Genomic DNA, 16,466 nt, shown 5'->3' with positions numbered 1-16,466 from the left:
AAATTCACATGTTCAGAGGTAACACAATCATTCTTAACACTTCTGGACATTGCACAAAGCTTCTGAAAGTTAATGGAACAAAGAAATCCATCAAACATAGCAAAAGAGGCAATGCGAAATAAAAGGCAAAATCTGTCAAAACAGAACAGTCCGTAAAGACGAATTTTAAAGTGGTACCAGACTTGCTCAGATGAAAATTCTCAAATTGAATGAAAGTTGCGTACATATCTGAGGATCACGCACGTAAATTGGCAGATTTTTCTGAGTTACCTACAGAGAACCCTGCCCAAATTCGTGACAGACAGAAATCTGTTTACGTGCGAGTAATCCAAATCTAGTATCAACATTACTATCAAAGACTTTACTTGGCACAACAATGCAATAAATTAAAGATAAGGAGAGGTTGCTATAGTAGTAACAACTTCCAAGACTCAAATATAAAACAAAGTACTATAGTAAAAAAACACATGGGTTATCTCCCAAGAAGTTCTTTCTTTATAGCCATTAAGATGGGCTCAGTAATTTCAATGATGCACTCTCAAGAAATAGTAGTTGAAGCAAAAGAGAGCATCAAGAAGCAAATTCAAAACACATTTAAGTCTAACATGCTTCCTATGCATAGGAATCTTGTAAATAAACAAGTTCATGAAGAGCAAAGTAACAAGCATAGGAAGATAGAACAAGTGTAGCTTCAAAAATTTCAGCATATAGAGAGGTGTTTTAGTAACATGAAAATTTCTACAACCATATTTTCCTCTCTCATAATAATTTTCAGTAGCATCATGAACAAACTCAACAATATAAGTATCACATAAAGCATTCTTATTCACATGCATAAAAGTATCATTACTCTCCACATAAGCATAATCAATTTTATTAGTTGTAGTGGGAGCAAATTCAACAAAGTAGCTATCATTATTATTCTCATCAAGTGTAGGAGGCATAGTATAATCATAATAAAATTTACTCTCCATAGTAGGCGGCACCAAAAGACCACTATCATTATAATCATCATAAATAGGAGGCATATCATAATCAACATAAACTCTCTCCTCAATACACGGAGGACTAAAGAGATCATTTTCATCAAAACCGACCTCCCCAAGCTTAAATTCTTCCATAGCATTAGCAACAATGATGTTCAAAGCATTCATACTAATAACATTCCCATTAGCATGCATAAGTTCCATGGGTTTTTTAATTTTCTCTTCAAACACATCATGTCCTAATTCAAGATAAAGTTCATAAAGATCTCTCATTTTGTTGTTGTCTTCCATTAAGCCTTACTAGTGTAAAACAAGAGACAAAAAGATGCAATTGCAGGATATAAAGGAAATAGCTTCGAGCACACACACAACGGCAGTAGAAAAGTACTTATTACTTGGGACCGAAGTATGAATGCCTTTTACCTTTCCTCCCCGGCAACGGCGCCAGAAAATAGCTTCGTTGCCGGGATCCGGTGTGTGAGTGCCGTTTACCTTTCCTCCCCGGCAACGGCGCCAGAAAAGTGCTTGATGTCTACGGGTGCTTCTATTCTTGTAGACGGTGTTGGGCCTCCAAGAGCGAGAGGTTTGTAGAACAGCAGCAAGTTTCCCTTAAGTGGATCACCCAAGGTTTATCGAACTCGGGGAGGAAGAGGTCAAAGATATCCCTCTCATGCAACCACTGCAACCACAAAGCAAGAAGTCTCTTGTGTCCCCAACACACCTAATAGGTGCACTAGTTCGGCGAAGAGATAGTGAAATACAAGTGGTATGAATGAATATGAGCAGTAGTACGGCGCCGAAAAAGTGCTTGCTGGCGTGCGGTTGATGGTAGTAATATTGCAGGAAGTAAAGATGCGAGAAAACAAGTAAACAAGCAACGATAGCAGTATTTAGGAACAAGGCCTAGGGATCATACTTTCACTAGTGGACACTCTCAACATTGATCACATAACAGAATAAATAGATAGATGCTAGACTCTACACCCTCTTGTTGGATGATGAACACCACTAACCGTGTAGGATTACACGAACCCTCAATGCCGGAGTTAACAAGCTCCACAATATTCAATGTTCATATTTAAATAACCTTAGAGTGCATAACAGATCAACATAACCAAACCAAGTACTAACATAGCATGCACACTTGTCACCTTCACACTACGAAAGGAGGAATAGATCACATCAATACTATCATAGCAATAGTTAACTTCATAATCTACAAGAGATCAAAATCATAGCCTACGCCAAGTACTACACGATGCACACACTTGTCACCATTACACCGTGCGGGAGGAATAAACTACTTTAATAACATCACTAGAGTAGCACATAGATAAATTGTGATACAAAACACATTGCAATCATAAAGAGATATAAATAAGCACTTCACTATGCCATTCATAACGAGCGAATAAGTATTCCGTGAAATATAGCCTAAGAGACCCACACGGTGCAAACACTCGTCACCTTTACACACGTGGGACAAGGAGTCTCCGGAGATCACATAAGTAAAATCCACTTGACTAGCATAATGACATCTAGATTACAAGCATCATCATATGAATCTCAATCATGTAAGGCAGCTCATGAGATTATTGTATTGAAGCACATAGGAGAGAGATTAACCACATAGCTACCGGTACAGCCCCGAGCCTCGATGGAGAACTACTCCCTCCTCATGGGATACAGCAGCGTTGATGAAGATGGCGGTGGTGTCGATGGAGAAGCCTTACGGGGGCACTTCCCCGTCCGGCGGCGTGCCGGAACAGAGACTCCTGTCCCCCGGATCTTGGCTTCGCGATGGCGGCGGCTCCGGAAGGTTTTCTCTGGTTTCGTCGAACGTGGTAGGGTTTTCGCGACGGAGACTTTAAGTAGGCGGAAGGGCAAGGTCGGTGGAGTCCCGGTGGGGCCACACACTAGGCCGGCGCGGCCGGGGCTTGGGCCACGCCGCCCTACTGTGTCCCCACCTCGTGGCCCCACTTCGTTTCCCCTTCGGACTTCTGGAAGCTTCGTGGAAAAATAGGACCCTGGGCGTTGATTTCGTCCGATTCCGAGAATATTTCCTTACAAGGATTTCTGAAACCAAAAACGGCAGAAAACAGCAACTGGCCCTTCAGCATCTCGTCAATAGGTTAGTTCCGGAAAACGCATAATAATGACATAAAGTATGCATAAAACATGTAGATATCATCAATAATGTGGCATGGAACATAAGAAATTATCGATACGTCGGAGACGTATCAGAGTATCGGGGGCAAAACGATTGCACCCGGTCGACGGCGACTGAGTGGGATGAAGCCGAGTACCGGCAGGCGCTCGCCAAAGTCACCACGGCCGCCTTCACTTCCTTCGACGATGGGTTGCAGCCCTTCTCCGAGGCCAAGCCGGCACCCCAGGTATCTTACTGTCTTTGTCAATAACTTCGGATGCTTGGTTGGAGTTTAGAGTTTGCTGACGCGCACCTCTGCCGGAATGCAGCGGTGGCAGAAGGTCGCCAACCATCTTCCCCCGCTTTGCGGGGAAAGAGCCTCCAGAGATGACCGAGGGCGAGGACGACGAGGCCGAGGATGAAGGGGACCGCACCGAGTCGGACTCCGGTGTGAGGGACTTCGTGTGACTCCCACGCGGTACGAAGAGAGGGGCGACCTCCTCATCACAGGGCACGCCGGGAGCGAGCCCCCCAGAAGATGACGAGGAAGAGGAGGCGACCTCGCCCCATGAGGGAAAAGGGCCCGCAAAGGGGGGCGACGAGCCGCGGTCTAAGCGGCCGCGTCAGACCATCCTCGAGGGCGCCACCGAGCTTCGGCGCCCCCTGAAGGACGCCCTCGAGGCCGGGGCCCGAGTCGGCCCAGGTGTAAGGGCGATCCCGACGGTGAAGTAAGTATCCGTCCCTTGTTCTTTCTCTGCCGTCTAGCGGGCTGGCGAGGAGCTCACATCGATTTCCTGTAGGTCGAAGAAGAAGGTCTTGTTGAGGCCCACCCCGATCGGCGGGGTGGCGGCTACGAGGGCCGCCGAGGCGAAGAAGGCGGCCAAGCTGAAGAAGGCCACCGAGTCGAAGAAGATGGCGGCCGACCCCGCGAGCATGACTTTGTCGCGAGAAGAACCCGCTGCCGCGAGCAAGGCGGTGGGCGCAACCGCTAGCTCAGCCGGGCCGGTCGCCGGGAGCGGCCCCACGGCGAGTGCGAGCAGCAGCGAGGTGGCGAAGACGGGCGTCGAGTCGACCGTGGTGTGCGGTCCGGACGTCACTCCCCTCGCGGCGGAGGAGGATATGGCGGGTGCCGAGTCGGTGGCAGCTCAGAGCCCAGGTGGCACCCCGCCCGGAACGGAGAAGGAGCAGGACGCTGCGGAGGGGAGCGGCCTGTCGGCGAAGATGAGGGAGCGCCGTACTAAAGCCGCCAGGGATCACGCTCATCCTATCAGCCCCGAGGCGCCAGCCGAGGAGACGCCATCTACCGAGGCAATGGTGCAGGGGTCCTGACGCACGAGTCGCGTCGGCTTCCGCTGTCGTCTTTATCCTCTACCGAGCTTCATACGGCACTCGGCGAAGTCCATGTGGTAAGTTCTTCTATTTGTGGTCCGGTCGCCCCCCCAGTCCCCGAGGGTCGACTTGGGCTGAAGGGGCGAGTCGAGTCTTCTTTTTTTTTATTTGGATCCGGACTACTCTTTTTCCTTTTATTTATAGTCGCTCCCCTTACCCGTGCAGGCGGAGGTGAGGCGTCTGACGGCACTCTTGGAGGAGGCGGCGAAGAAGAACCACCAACTCATTGCCATTGGCAGTGAGTGTCTTCCCCCCTTTTTTGCATTTGACTTCTTTGTTTCCCGCCTGGTGTGGAATTGATCTCATTAGCGTTCGTTTCATGTAGCAGAGGCGCAGGAGAGGGCGCTTGCCGAGGCCCGCGAGGGGTTCGTGAAGGAGTCCTTCTATCGGGAGGCTGAATTCCGGGCGACCCAGGCCGAGGAGGCGAAGAAGAAGGCGAAGGCGGAGGTCGCGGACCTTACAAAGGTCCTGGAGGACAAGGGTAAGGAGCTGGAAGACGTCATCGCCGAGTACAAGGGCAAGCTTGAGGCTGCGCCGGAGGACAGGGACACGGCCCGGGGCGCCGCGGCGGCGCTGCGGGAGGAGATTGCATCCCTGAAGCAGCAGCACGCTAAAGAGCTCGCCACGGAGAAGGCGACGTCGGAGGGTGTTGTCTTGGCGGTGCAGGCCGAAAAGACCAGCTTCGAGGCCTTCGTCCGCGAGATGTCGCGGCAGCTTCTTGGTGAGTCTTCCTCTTTGTTTTTTCTTTTTTGGTGAAACCTATGGCGTTGTTCTTGGGGGTGCTAGTCGCTGACCATGGCGAGTCGTCTCGGGGGCGACCGCGAGCGTGGCGAGTCCGCCTCGAGGGCCAGTCCCCGCGCGTGGCGAGTCCGTCTCGGGGGGCCAGTCCCCGAGCGTGGCAATTCCGTCTCGTGGGGCCAGTCCCTGAGCGTGGCGAGTCCGTCTCGTGGGGCCAGTCCCCGAGCGTGGCGAGTCCGACTCGGGGGACCAGTCCCCGAGCGTGGCGAGTCCGTCTCGCGGGGCCAGTCCCCGAGCGTGGTGAGTCCGTCTCGTGGGGCCAGTCCCCGAGCGTGGCGAGTTCGTCTCGGGGGCCAGTCCCCGAGCGTGGCGAGTCCGTCTCGGGGGGCCAGTCCCCGAGCGTGGCGAATCCGCTCCCTTCTTTTTCTTTTTTTTATATGACGCTGTCGCTGATGTTGGCCTTGTTTACTTTCAGGCCAGTGCGAGCTCGTGGAGACGGCGACTCCGCGGGAGTGCCTGGAGGCTGCGACCACGCGCATCATCGCCTGTGCTGGCGAGATTCTGGCGGCGCTCCAGTACCTTAGTCCGCGGGAGGTGATTGTGACGCCCCGGAACCGGTACCATGAGGATTCCAGCGAATCCTCCAAAATCCGCACGATATCGATCCAGAGACGCCCTCCGACACGACGTCCACGATGAATCACACACGTGATGCCAGAGGAATTAACACGAGCGGTAACATTACAACAGGATTACAATAGAGCCCACAAGAAACATATATTACAACAGCGACTCCAACGAGTCAAGATACAAATATACAAGATCTGAATCATACAGAAGATCAAATACGTCCGAGTACGGACAAGATACAAATTGGACTAAGAGTCCTGAAGATAACTAGCGGCGTCCATAACCCTGCCCAGGCCAAGCCGGAAGGGTAACCTTGCTAGCGTCGTCTTCACGAACATATCTTCATACCTGCCCGGTTATATCCCGTAGAAGCAGCAATAATTACCGGTTCGTACTTAACAAGACTTCAAGACGTATAAGCATTCGTCAACCAGTCGTCCTTTGTACTTGAGTCATGCATGGGACTTAGAGGACGCAAGAGGAACGTCATAGGCAATATGGTGGGGTTAAGCGGCAGCGCGAAAGCACTAAAAACCTATAGAGACACTCTACAACATTCGTCTAATCAGAGAAGGTGAGAGAGCGCATAATCTAACAGTTCTATACTCTGCAAACATAACACAACCGATGTGTTCCCCCTTCGCAAAGAGGTACTGGCAAAGGCACTCACACGGTTGTCAAATTTTAACCATTTATTATTGAAGTTGTGCTAACTTACTACACAAGTTATTATGATTGAAACAACAGGTGTAAGTTGTCTATGGTCGAGTCATACAGCTCCAAGTCGTCCATAACCGCGGACGCGGCTTATCGATAAGATTGTAACCCTGCAGGGGTGCCCAAATGTGCCCACACGCACGATCAACCCACTTACTACAGGTGGATATCACGACACGCACTCTCCTTCACTACAACAATGTCCAGGAAGCCACCTAACTAAGTTAACCCGTATCGAAGTTCGGCCGTGCTCCGAAGCGGACTTAGCTGTTTGCGTCTACGGCTAAGAGGATCAGAGCCCACTAGAGGATGACCTCTTAACAATACGTACCGCATCCTACGAGCGTGCAAGAGACAACGGGGTTACAAGGCACTCACGGCTTCCCCAAAAGTAATATCATATCATCTGACCACAAAGAAACATGCTTGCACGCCCGGAAGAAACAAACAAACATTCAAACTAGTTGTGGCCACTGGACAAAGATGTAGATTCCGGCAGTGGTCGAGGGGAGACCCGGTAAGCATACCCACGTGTGGTTAGAGCGCTCAGTCTCGGAACAGATAAGAAGAACTTGGGGTCCTAAGATATTTAGGAAACACAAGTGAGCCATCACAAAACAAGCAGCTGACCCACCGATGCCTCCGCTAAACAATTATCAACAATTATAGTAACCATGATTCTTCCCAACATATAACCGATAAGATAACAAAACGGTAACGAGATAAAACAGCACTAGCATGCACTACGACTTGCAGGGCAGACTCGATAACCAAACAATAGCTGTAGGAGGTGGTGGTGGCAATATGGGCTGCTTGAGGTAACAAGTAGAAAGGACACGTGACAAGAACGCAACTTAAGGATAGCATGAGGGAGAAGGCAAAATAAAATAGGTGAGCGACTCCTGCAGGGACAGGAGTATAGGGAAATGCTTGCCTGTTAAAGCTTGCCGAGGAACATCCGGAGAACTCGTCGTATCTCACAACACCACTTCGCGATCCTATCCGGGAAGAAGCAAATGCTGGAACACACAACGTATGCAAGTCTTACTACTGCGGATAAAGAAGATCCAGCATGACCAATATGATATGCATGACATGGCAAACATGATGCGATGCAACTTATCCATATTAATCGGAGTCGGAACCCCGGACACGCAATTTATGGTTGAAGTTGCATTTCTACCGGCAAATTTAAGTGTTGATTAGCATGGCATATCATGGCAGGGGTGAGCTACTTCAATATTAAACGAAGCGGGGAAATCTCTAGTTGGAAGTCCAAATACTCCGCATATTGTGTGAGGTGAATATGCACGACTATCAACGAGCCACATGATGCGAGATGCAAACAGATGAATGGATGTCATATTCATGTCCAGCACATTTTCTGATCGAAATTCATATATAACACATTTTATTTTGAATTACAGTTTTAAAAATATGATTTTAGCAAGATATAACATTTTCTGGAATTTCAGAAAAGAAAAGAATAGGCAGGGGTCGAACTGGGCTGGACCTGCGGTGTCCTGGGCCGGATCTGGTCTGCAGCGGCGACGGGAAAAACCGGGCCGCACGGGCGATGTGCTGCTGCGGATCGATCTGGGTCGAGGCCCATCGGCAGATCTGAGAGGTAAAAAAGGTTGGTTAAAATCGTCTCCCTTGGGATTTGATCATAGGACCTGCAACTTGAGGGATCAAGGAACAAACCACTGGGTTAGTGCCCCTTGTTTCGGTTAAGAGAAGGCACCCGACCTTTCGAAGCAAAAAGAGGCGGAGATCTGAGAGAGACACGGACAACCATGACGGAGCTTGCAATCGAGCGTTGATCTGACGATTCCGAATGAACCGGGACGGAGAAGTCGACGTCGGGGATGCGCCTCAACGCGGGGAAGCTGGGGATGTGCTTGGTTTGGCCGGAGAAGCACGAGGGTGGCCGGAATTCAACGATTTTCTCGCCGGACTTGGAGACGGAAATGGCGAATTTGCGGACGGACGGAGAGGTTCCGAGGCGAGTCCTTGCGCCAGGATGTAGAGGGTGACGAGGCGAAGCTCCTAGTGCCTTCAACTCGGCGAGGGGCAGCCTTGAGTGGCGGGGCCATGGCGAGGTGGAGGCGGTGCTGTACGGGGGTGTTTCTCCTTCGTTTTCTTACAGGGTAGAGAAAAAGAAAGGTGGAGGGAGGTAGGTGGCGGCGGCGTGGATGGGAGAGAGTGCTAGGGTTTGCTGGGGGCTCGAGAGGGATTAAAAAGGGGAGGGGAAGGGAGCAGGTGTGGTGTGGGTGCGGTGGTGGTCACGCCACCTTGGGTGCTCCCGTCGCTGTCGAGGGAGAAAGGGAAAAGGAGAAGAGGCCGAAACGAAGGGATATGGGCTGGAAGAGAAGGAGAGGTGGGCTGGACTCGGGCCTGCGGGGAGAGAGGAAAGAAAGGAAGCCAGGGAAGAGAAGCCCAGGAAAGGAGGGGGATTTTCTTTTCCTTTTAATAAACCATTTGAAAATAACTTCAATTTTGTTTTGAATATTGAGAAAAGAGAGTGAGATTCAAAGACCGGTTTACAAAATATTTCATTTATTTGTAACCAAAACAAAACACATTATATTGAAGAACTTCTTTGTTGGAAAAATATTAATTATAAAATAGATAATATGAGGAAGAGGGAGATTAGGGTATTATTTAAACTGAAAGATAAGGGAGGGTTTATAAAATAGTTTTATTTAATAAAAACATGGATGACATGATGATGCATAAAATAAAAACACAAACAGATCTAATAGGGTGCTACCCTGGGCCGTTATAGTGATTCCTCGTGACGCGCCGTCGATCTTCAAGGCCGTCTCTGACATCCCGACGGTAGTCGACTGGCTCCGCCGATCTTCTTGCCGGTTGGGCGTTACCATGGCTTTGAGCATGGTACTTGCCCACTACTCGGAGGGCTTTGAAGTGGAGGAGGTGACGGCTGGCTTCCCATCGGAGACCGGCGAGTTCAATGTCGCCGAGGTGCTACGGCTGATGGAGGCGGTGCGCCCTTATGCCGACCGGGTGTTGGCAACTGCGGACTTGGAGACGCACATCGCCAGCCAGTCTGCTCCTGAGGACGCGGGGAAGGAGGCGGGCCCGAAGGACTTCCCCGCCGAGCGCCTGTTCCATGCTGCGACCACCAACGCCTTGTCCACCTATCCCGTCGTCCGGTATACTCCTAAGTTCCGCCATGGGGAGGATGGAGCTGAGCCGGTGATAGAGGAGAACCCGGGGTCCTCCAAGTAGTTGGTCATTTGTACGGGGACGCCCTTATGACCTGTATGAAAAAAGATTTTGTCCCTGCGAGCGTGTGACTCGTGGGTGTTAGTTGTACATAAGTTATTTTCTGTTTGGCGAACTGTTATTTGTTGGCCAATATATATGCTCTTGCATGTTTTGTGTGTTGCGAGCCGACTCTCCATGGCCAGAGGGGCCAGTCGCGGTGCGTCCCCGATGAAGGCTATCAACTTGACTTTTTTCCTTGTCGAGCTGGGTGTCCCCAGCCGCAGTACGTAGTCATTGTTAGTGCGAATAGCAGCCTCACGGGTGGAGGAGTGGGTCATTTTTTGTCTTGCGCTGTTTTTGAGTAGCGCGCCTCTCGTCGTGGCTCGGGGAGCCAGTCGCTTTGGCGACTCCAAAGGGGTTCTTAGTGTGGCGTTGTTCCTTGGCGAGCCGCGGGTCCGTTTTGCGGAGTCCCTGGTCGAAGTACTTAGCCTTTCAAGTCACCTGCCTAAGGTAGAGGAGGGCGTGTTGGCGTGCTGTATGGCGTAGCACTGTACGATTGCCAGGGCCCGGAAGGCTGGTCGGGCGGGCGACCCTACTGGAGGATCCAGTTGCCGTTTTCGCTTGTCGGCGTAAGGGATTTGGGGTTGTCCAGACCTGGTGTTGCGACCGGCTTTTCCCTGTCATGCCCTTGTTAGCCGAGCTACTTGGCTGATCTGGAATCTTTTCTGCCAGCTGCGGCAATCGAAGGTCTCCCAGTCTCGGGTCGTGCATTTTAGCGACTGACCTCGTATTCATGAGATGGGAGATAAGGTTGTATGGCGAATGACGGCGAAACGGTCGGCGAATGCGATTTTTGACACGGCGAGTTGTTTTATTTGATATTCAGGAAATTCTTTACATGCCTTTTCTAGGTGTAGAACCGACGGAGGAGGTTGACGTTCCAAGGCCGCTCGACTTCCCTGGTGAGCGGCTCGCCCTTTCATCCTTGCGAACATCGGTGAGGTAGTAGGAGTCGTTGCCGAGCGCGCGGCTAACGGCGAATGGCCCTTCCCATGGAGGGGAAAGCTTGTGCATGCCCTTCTTGTCCTGTATTAGCCGCAAGACGAGGTCGCCTTCTTGGAAGGAGCGGCCGCGGACACGGCGACTGTGATAGCGGCGGAGACCTTGCTGGTAGATGGTTGTCCTGGCGAGTGCGAGGTCGCGTGCTTCGTCGAGGAGATCGACATCATCTTGTCGAGCGCGCTCGTTTTCTTCTTCGACGTAGTTGGCGACTCGTGGCGAATCGTAGGCGATGGCCGTGGGCATGATAGCTTCGGCGCCGTACACGAGGAAGAAGGGCGTGAAGCCAGTCGACCTGTTGGGTGTTGTGCGAATGCCCCAAGGGACGGAAGGGAGTTCTTCTGCCCAGCATCCGGCTGCGCGCTCCACAGGTACTACTAACCATGGTTTGATTCCATGGAGGATGCTCTGGTTCGCTCTTTCTGCTTGCCCATTCGACTCGGGGTGTGCGACTGACGCGAGGGCGAGTCGGATGCCCTTGTCTTCACAGAAGTCGGCCATTTCTCCCTTGGGGAAGTTGGTGCCATTGTCCGTGATGATGCTGTGGGGGTAACCGTAGCGGTAGATCAATTCGCGCAGGAAGTTGGTGGTTGTTTCACCATCGCACTTCTTGATGGGTTTTACCTCCACCCACTTGGTGAACTTGTCCACGGCGACCAGGAGGTGGGTGTACCCGCCGAGGGCTGTCTTGAACTTGCCCACCATGTCCATGCCCCAAACTGCGAACGGCCAGGTAAGTGGTATGGTCTTCAGCGCCGAGCCCGGCATGTGTGTTTGACTTGCGTACCTCTGGCATCCAGCGCATGCGCGGACGAGGTCGACTGCGTCTTCGAGGGATGTTGGCCAGTAGAAGCCGTGTCGGAAGGCTTTGGCAACGATCGAACGTGCTCTTGCGTGGTGGCCGCAGTCGCATGCGTGGATATCGTGCAGAATGTTGCGTCCTTCATCGACGGTGACGCACCGCTGGAACACTCCAGAGACGCTGCGTTTGTAGAGTTCGTTGTTGATGATGGTGAAGGACTTGCAACGGCGTACGAGTGCGCGTGCTTCCGTTTCATCCATTGGCAGTGCTTGGCGCTGGAGGTAACCTAGGTACGATGTTGTCCAGTCGTCGGTGTCGGAGACGAGTACGACTAGGGTGGAGTCGGGTGCGGGTGGTTCGGCGATGTCGATCTCCCGCGGCGCGTGCACTGACGGGTGGCTGAGGATGTCGACGAAGACGCCGGGCGGTGGCGGGAGTCGCCTGGAGCCAAGCCTCGCCAGTGCGTCTACTTCTTCGCTCTTGCGTCTGTCGACCCACTCGACGACGTGACCGGCGAAGCTGGCACCGGCCTGGTCGAGCGCTCACTTGTAGACGATCATGTTGGTGTCGGTGGCGTCGCAGGTGCCGGATGTCTGGCTGGCGACGAGGTCGGAGTCGCCGAGACAGCGTAGCCGTGTTGCGCCCATCTCCTTTGCGACGCACATGCCGTGGAGTAGCGCCTCGTACTCGGCCATGTTATTGGTGCATGGCTCGAATCGGAGGTGCAGGACGTACCTCACGGTGTTGTCTTTGGGCGAAGTGAGGATGACCCCCGCTCCTGCTCCTTCGAGGTTTTTGGAGCCATCGAATTGCAATGTCCAGTGCTTGAGGTCTGCGGGAGAGTTCGGCTGCTGGGCCTCCTCCCAGTCGGCAAGGAAGTCGGCGAGCGCTTGGGATTTGATGGCATGGCGCGACTCGTACGTGATATTGTGGACGCCGAGTTCGACTGCCCATTTGGTGATCCGACCAGTTGCGTCGCGGTTGCGGATGATATTGGCGAGTGCCGTTGAGGCGACCACCTTGATGGGATGCTCGTGGAAGTAAGGGGCCAGCCGCCGTTGGGCTCTGAGCACTGCGTATACCAGTTTTTGGTAATGCGGGTACCGCTGCTTTGACTCGATTAAGGCCTCGCTGATGTAGTAGACCGGGCGTTGTTTTAGGTGGTCTTTCCCCTCCTCCTGGCGCTCGACAACCATTACCGCACTGGTCGCGCGATTGGACGCGGCGACATACAGTAGCATGGTTTCGTTTGGAATCGGGGCCGCAAGGACAGGAGCGTTCCGCAGGGCGTGCTGGAGTTCTTCCAGGGCTTTCTGTGCTTCGTCCGTCCATTCGAACGACTCTGATTTCTTCAGGAGGCGATGATAGAGCGGCGTGGCCTTGTCGCCGAGTCGGGGTATGAAGCGACTGAGGGCCGCAACTCGCCCAACGAGTTTCTGCGCATCGACCAGGCAGGTTGGTTGCTTGGTTCGCATGACTGCCAAAGTTTTTTCCAGGTTGGGCTCGATGCCGCGCTTGGACACGACATAACCGAGGAGTTGTCCGGATGGAACCCCGAAGGTGCATTTCAGGGGGTTGAGCTTTATCTAGTAGCACCGCAGATTGGCGAATGTCTCAGCGAGGTCGGCGACTAGATCATCCTGTCGAGTCGACTTGACCACCACATCGTCTATGTAGACATGTACGTTGCGACCGATTTGGCTCTCCAGGCAGTTGTTCATGCACCGCTGGTAAGTCGCTCCAGCGTTTCTGAGGCCGAAGGTCATGGACGTGTAACAGTAGGCGCCGAGTGGCGTGATGAACGCCGTCTTCTCCTGGTCTTCTTTGGCCATCTTTATTTGATTGTACCCGGAGTAGGCATCGAGGAAGCATAGCGACTCCGACCCCGCGACCGCGTCGATGATCTGATCGATTCGCGGTAGGACGAATGGGTCCTTGGGGCAGGCGCGGTTAAGGCTAGTGTAGTCGATACAGATGCGCCAAGTCTTGTTCTTCTTCAGTACTAGAACTGGGTTCGCCAGCCATTTTGGGTGTTTGATCTCTTTGATGAAGCCGGCGGCGAAGAGCCGGTTCACTTCTTCGGCGATTGCGCGCCGACGCTCTTCGCCCACGGGTCGCATCGCTTGTCTAACGGGGCATGTGGTGGGATCAACATGTAATTTGTGCTCAGCAAGTTCTCTCGGGACACCTGGCATATCAGATGGTTTCCATGCAAAGATATCTCGATTCTCACGGAGGAACTTGATGAGCGCGCTTTCCTATTGGGCGGACAGGCCCGTCCCAATGGTAACTTGCCTACTCGAATCGTTCTCTACAAGATCTACTTGGCGAGTGTCGGTTGTAGGCTTGAAGGTTGCATCGGGCGAGTCGAGCTCAGTCGGCTTCTCAAGGATGGCGGGGTCGTTGCGGTCGACTGGGTACTTGGCGAGCTCGGCGTTGTGGTCGTGTTCCTCGGTGATGACGGCGTCGGCGAGCTTGGCGCCGTTGTCTTCGCACTCTAGTGCCATCTCTGGGTCGCCGTGGCGGTGATGACGCCGCGGGGCCCGGGCATCTTCATCATGTTGTAAGCGTAATGGGGCGCTGCCATGAACCTGGCGAACGCTTGGCGACCGAGGACGCAGTGGTATGGGCTTCGGAAGTTGACCACTTCGAACGTTATTCGCTCGGTCCGGTAATTCACCGGTGTGCCGAAGGTTACCGGCAGCGTGATCTTGCCGATAGGGAAGGCCTTCCGCCCCGGGACGATGCCGTGGAACGTGACTTTTGTGTTCTCGAGGCGAGAGTCTGGCAGGCCGAGCCGCTGGAAGGTCTCGTAGTACAGGATGTTGATGGAACTCCCTCCGTCCATCAATGTCTTTGGAAGCCAGTAGTCGGCCACCTTGGGCCGGACGACTAGCGCCACTCGACCGGGGTACTCGATGCGTGGGGCGTGATCTTCGCGGCTCCACGTGATGCTATGCTCGGACCAGTTGAGCCAGCGGGGGATGTCGTTGAGGATGACTGCGTGGACGGCCACCGCCCTTGTGAGGACCTTCCTATCCCGGCGGTCGCCGACCCCGGTGAAGGTATGGAGCGAGTCGGCGCTGCGGCCAAAACCGTCTTCCTTATGCTGGTCTTGGTCCTTGGAGCGATCCTTGTGCTGATTACTGCCGTCGGCTTCCTTGGCACGGCGAGCTTTCTCTATCTGCTTCAGGGAGTAGCAGTTCCCCGTCGTGTGTGTCGAGGGCTTGCCCCCCTTGCTGTGGTAGATGCACGGGGCGTCCAGCAGGCTGCGCGCATCAAACCGTTTGGGTTGAGGTCGATCCTCCCATGGCGCGCGGTTGTCGTGACGGAAGGACTTTGGGTCGCGCTGCTCGTAATCGGCGTTGGCGACGAGTTCGGTGTGTCCGCCGTCTGCGTGGCGCTTGCCGTTGCTTGACCGGCCGCCGAACCGGTAGTCACCACGGCTATTGTCGGGCTGAGCGGGGCGGCGATTGCGCCGTTTCCCATACTCGTCGTCCGAGTTGACTGCAGGATCCTCGTCGGCGTAGCGCAGGGCGATGTCGAAGAGCTCGGCGATGGAGATGTTGTCTCTACTGACGCAGCGGAGCTTGGCGTTGAGCGGCTCGTATCGGCAGCACAGCCGGAAGCAGTAGATCGCCGTGTCCGTGCTGATGCCGCTGGAGGTCGTCCACATGTCTTGCCACCATTGCACCCATCGGCGAGTCGACTCGCGTGGGCCCTGAATGCAGCGATCCAGGTCCTCTATGGTGGTTGCGCGGGTGTACGCGCGGGCGAAGGGCTAGATGAATGCGCCGCGGGCTTCCTCCCAGGAGTCGATGCTGTTGGGAGTGAGGGTGTTGAACCAGTGGCGATTTACGCCATCCATCATGAGGGGCAGGTAACGGGCGGCGAGTAGCTCGGAATGGCCCTGGATGCCCATGGCCATGGTGTACGAGTCGATCCAGACCGTGGGGTCGATGTGGGTGTCGTACTTTTCGATGTCGCGAGGCCCTTTGAACCCTACGGGGTAGGGCTTGCCTCTGATCATGGGGCCGAAGCACGCCGGACCGACCCGATTGAATGCGCTCTGGCGCGGGGGTTCATCGGCGTAGCGGTCATTCGCGCGGTTGCGCGCCCGCCACTCCTGGTCGTTGACGATGTGGCTGCGCGCGTCGATAGGCTGCCCGTTGGCGGCGACCATTTCTCGCACGGGGCGTGGCTCGACTCGGTGGTTGGTCGAGTGGGCTGCGCGTGGTGCTGGTGGAGGGCAGTTGTTGACGTTGGCGACCGCGCGATTCGCCGCTGCCGACGAAGCGGCGCGGCTGGAGGAAGAGCGTGAGTAGAGTCACCCTTGCGAGTCGGTAGCGGCATGCTGCTGCTCTAGATCCTTGGCGACGAGGGCCTTCGCGTGCTGGACGAGGATCGCGCCATCTCCAGTTTCGGGGAGTTTGGCGAGGACGGCTTGAGTGGCCGCGACGTTGTCGGCTGGAGATGAGTGCAGGGGTAGGCCGTTGGCATCGACCTCCGCTCGAGGAGCCTCAGGTGGCGGTGGGGGCGGTGGTGGTGGTGGTGGCGGCGCTCCATGCGCCGCTCTGCCAGCGGCGGCCCGACTTCACTCTGGAATGTCGGGGTTCTGGACTCGGGCGACCCGGAATTCTCCGTCTGGGTCGTCGAAGTTGAGGCGGGCGTTGGGGAAGTCCCACGCGCGGGCGCACTCCAGGCGCAGGCGATTGTGCTGTTGACGGTAGTGAGACACAGCTCTCACCTCATCTTGCTCGAG

Source organism: Lolium rigidum, chromosome 2, assembly GCF_022539505.1.
Source record: "Lolium rigidum isolate FL_2022 chromosome 2, APGP_CSIRO_Lrig_0.1, whole genome shotgun sequence".
NCBI classification, from domain to species: Eukaryota; Viridiplantae; Streptophyta; class Magnoliopsida; order Poales; family Poaceae; genus Lolium; species Lolium rigidum.
Note: the sequence above shows the minus strand (reverse complement) of the source record.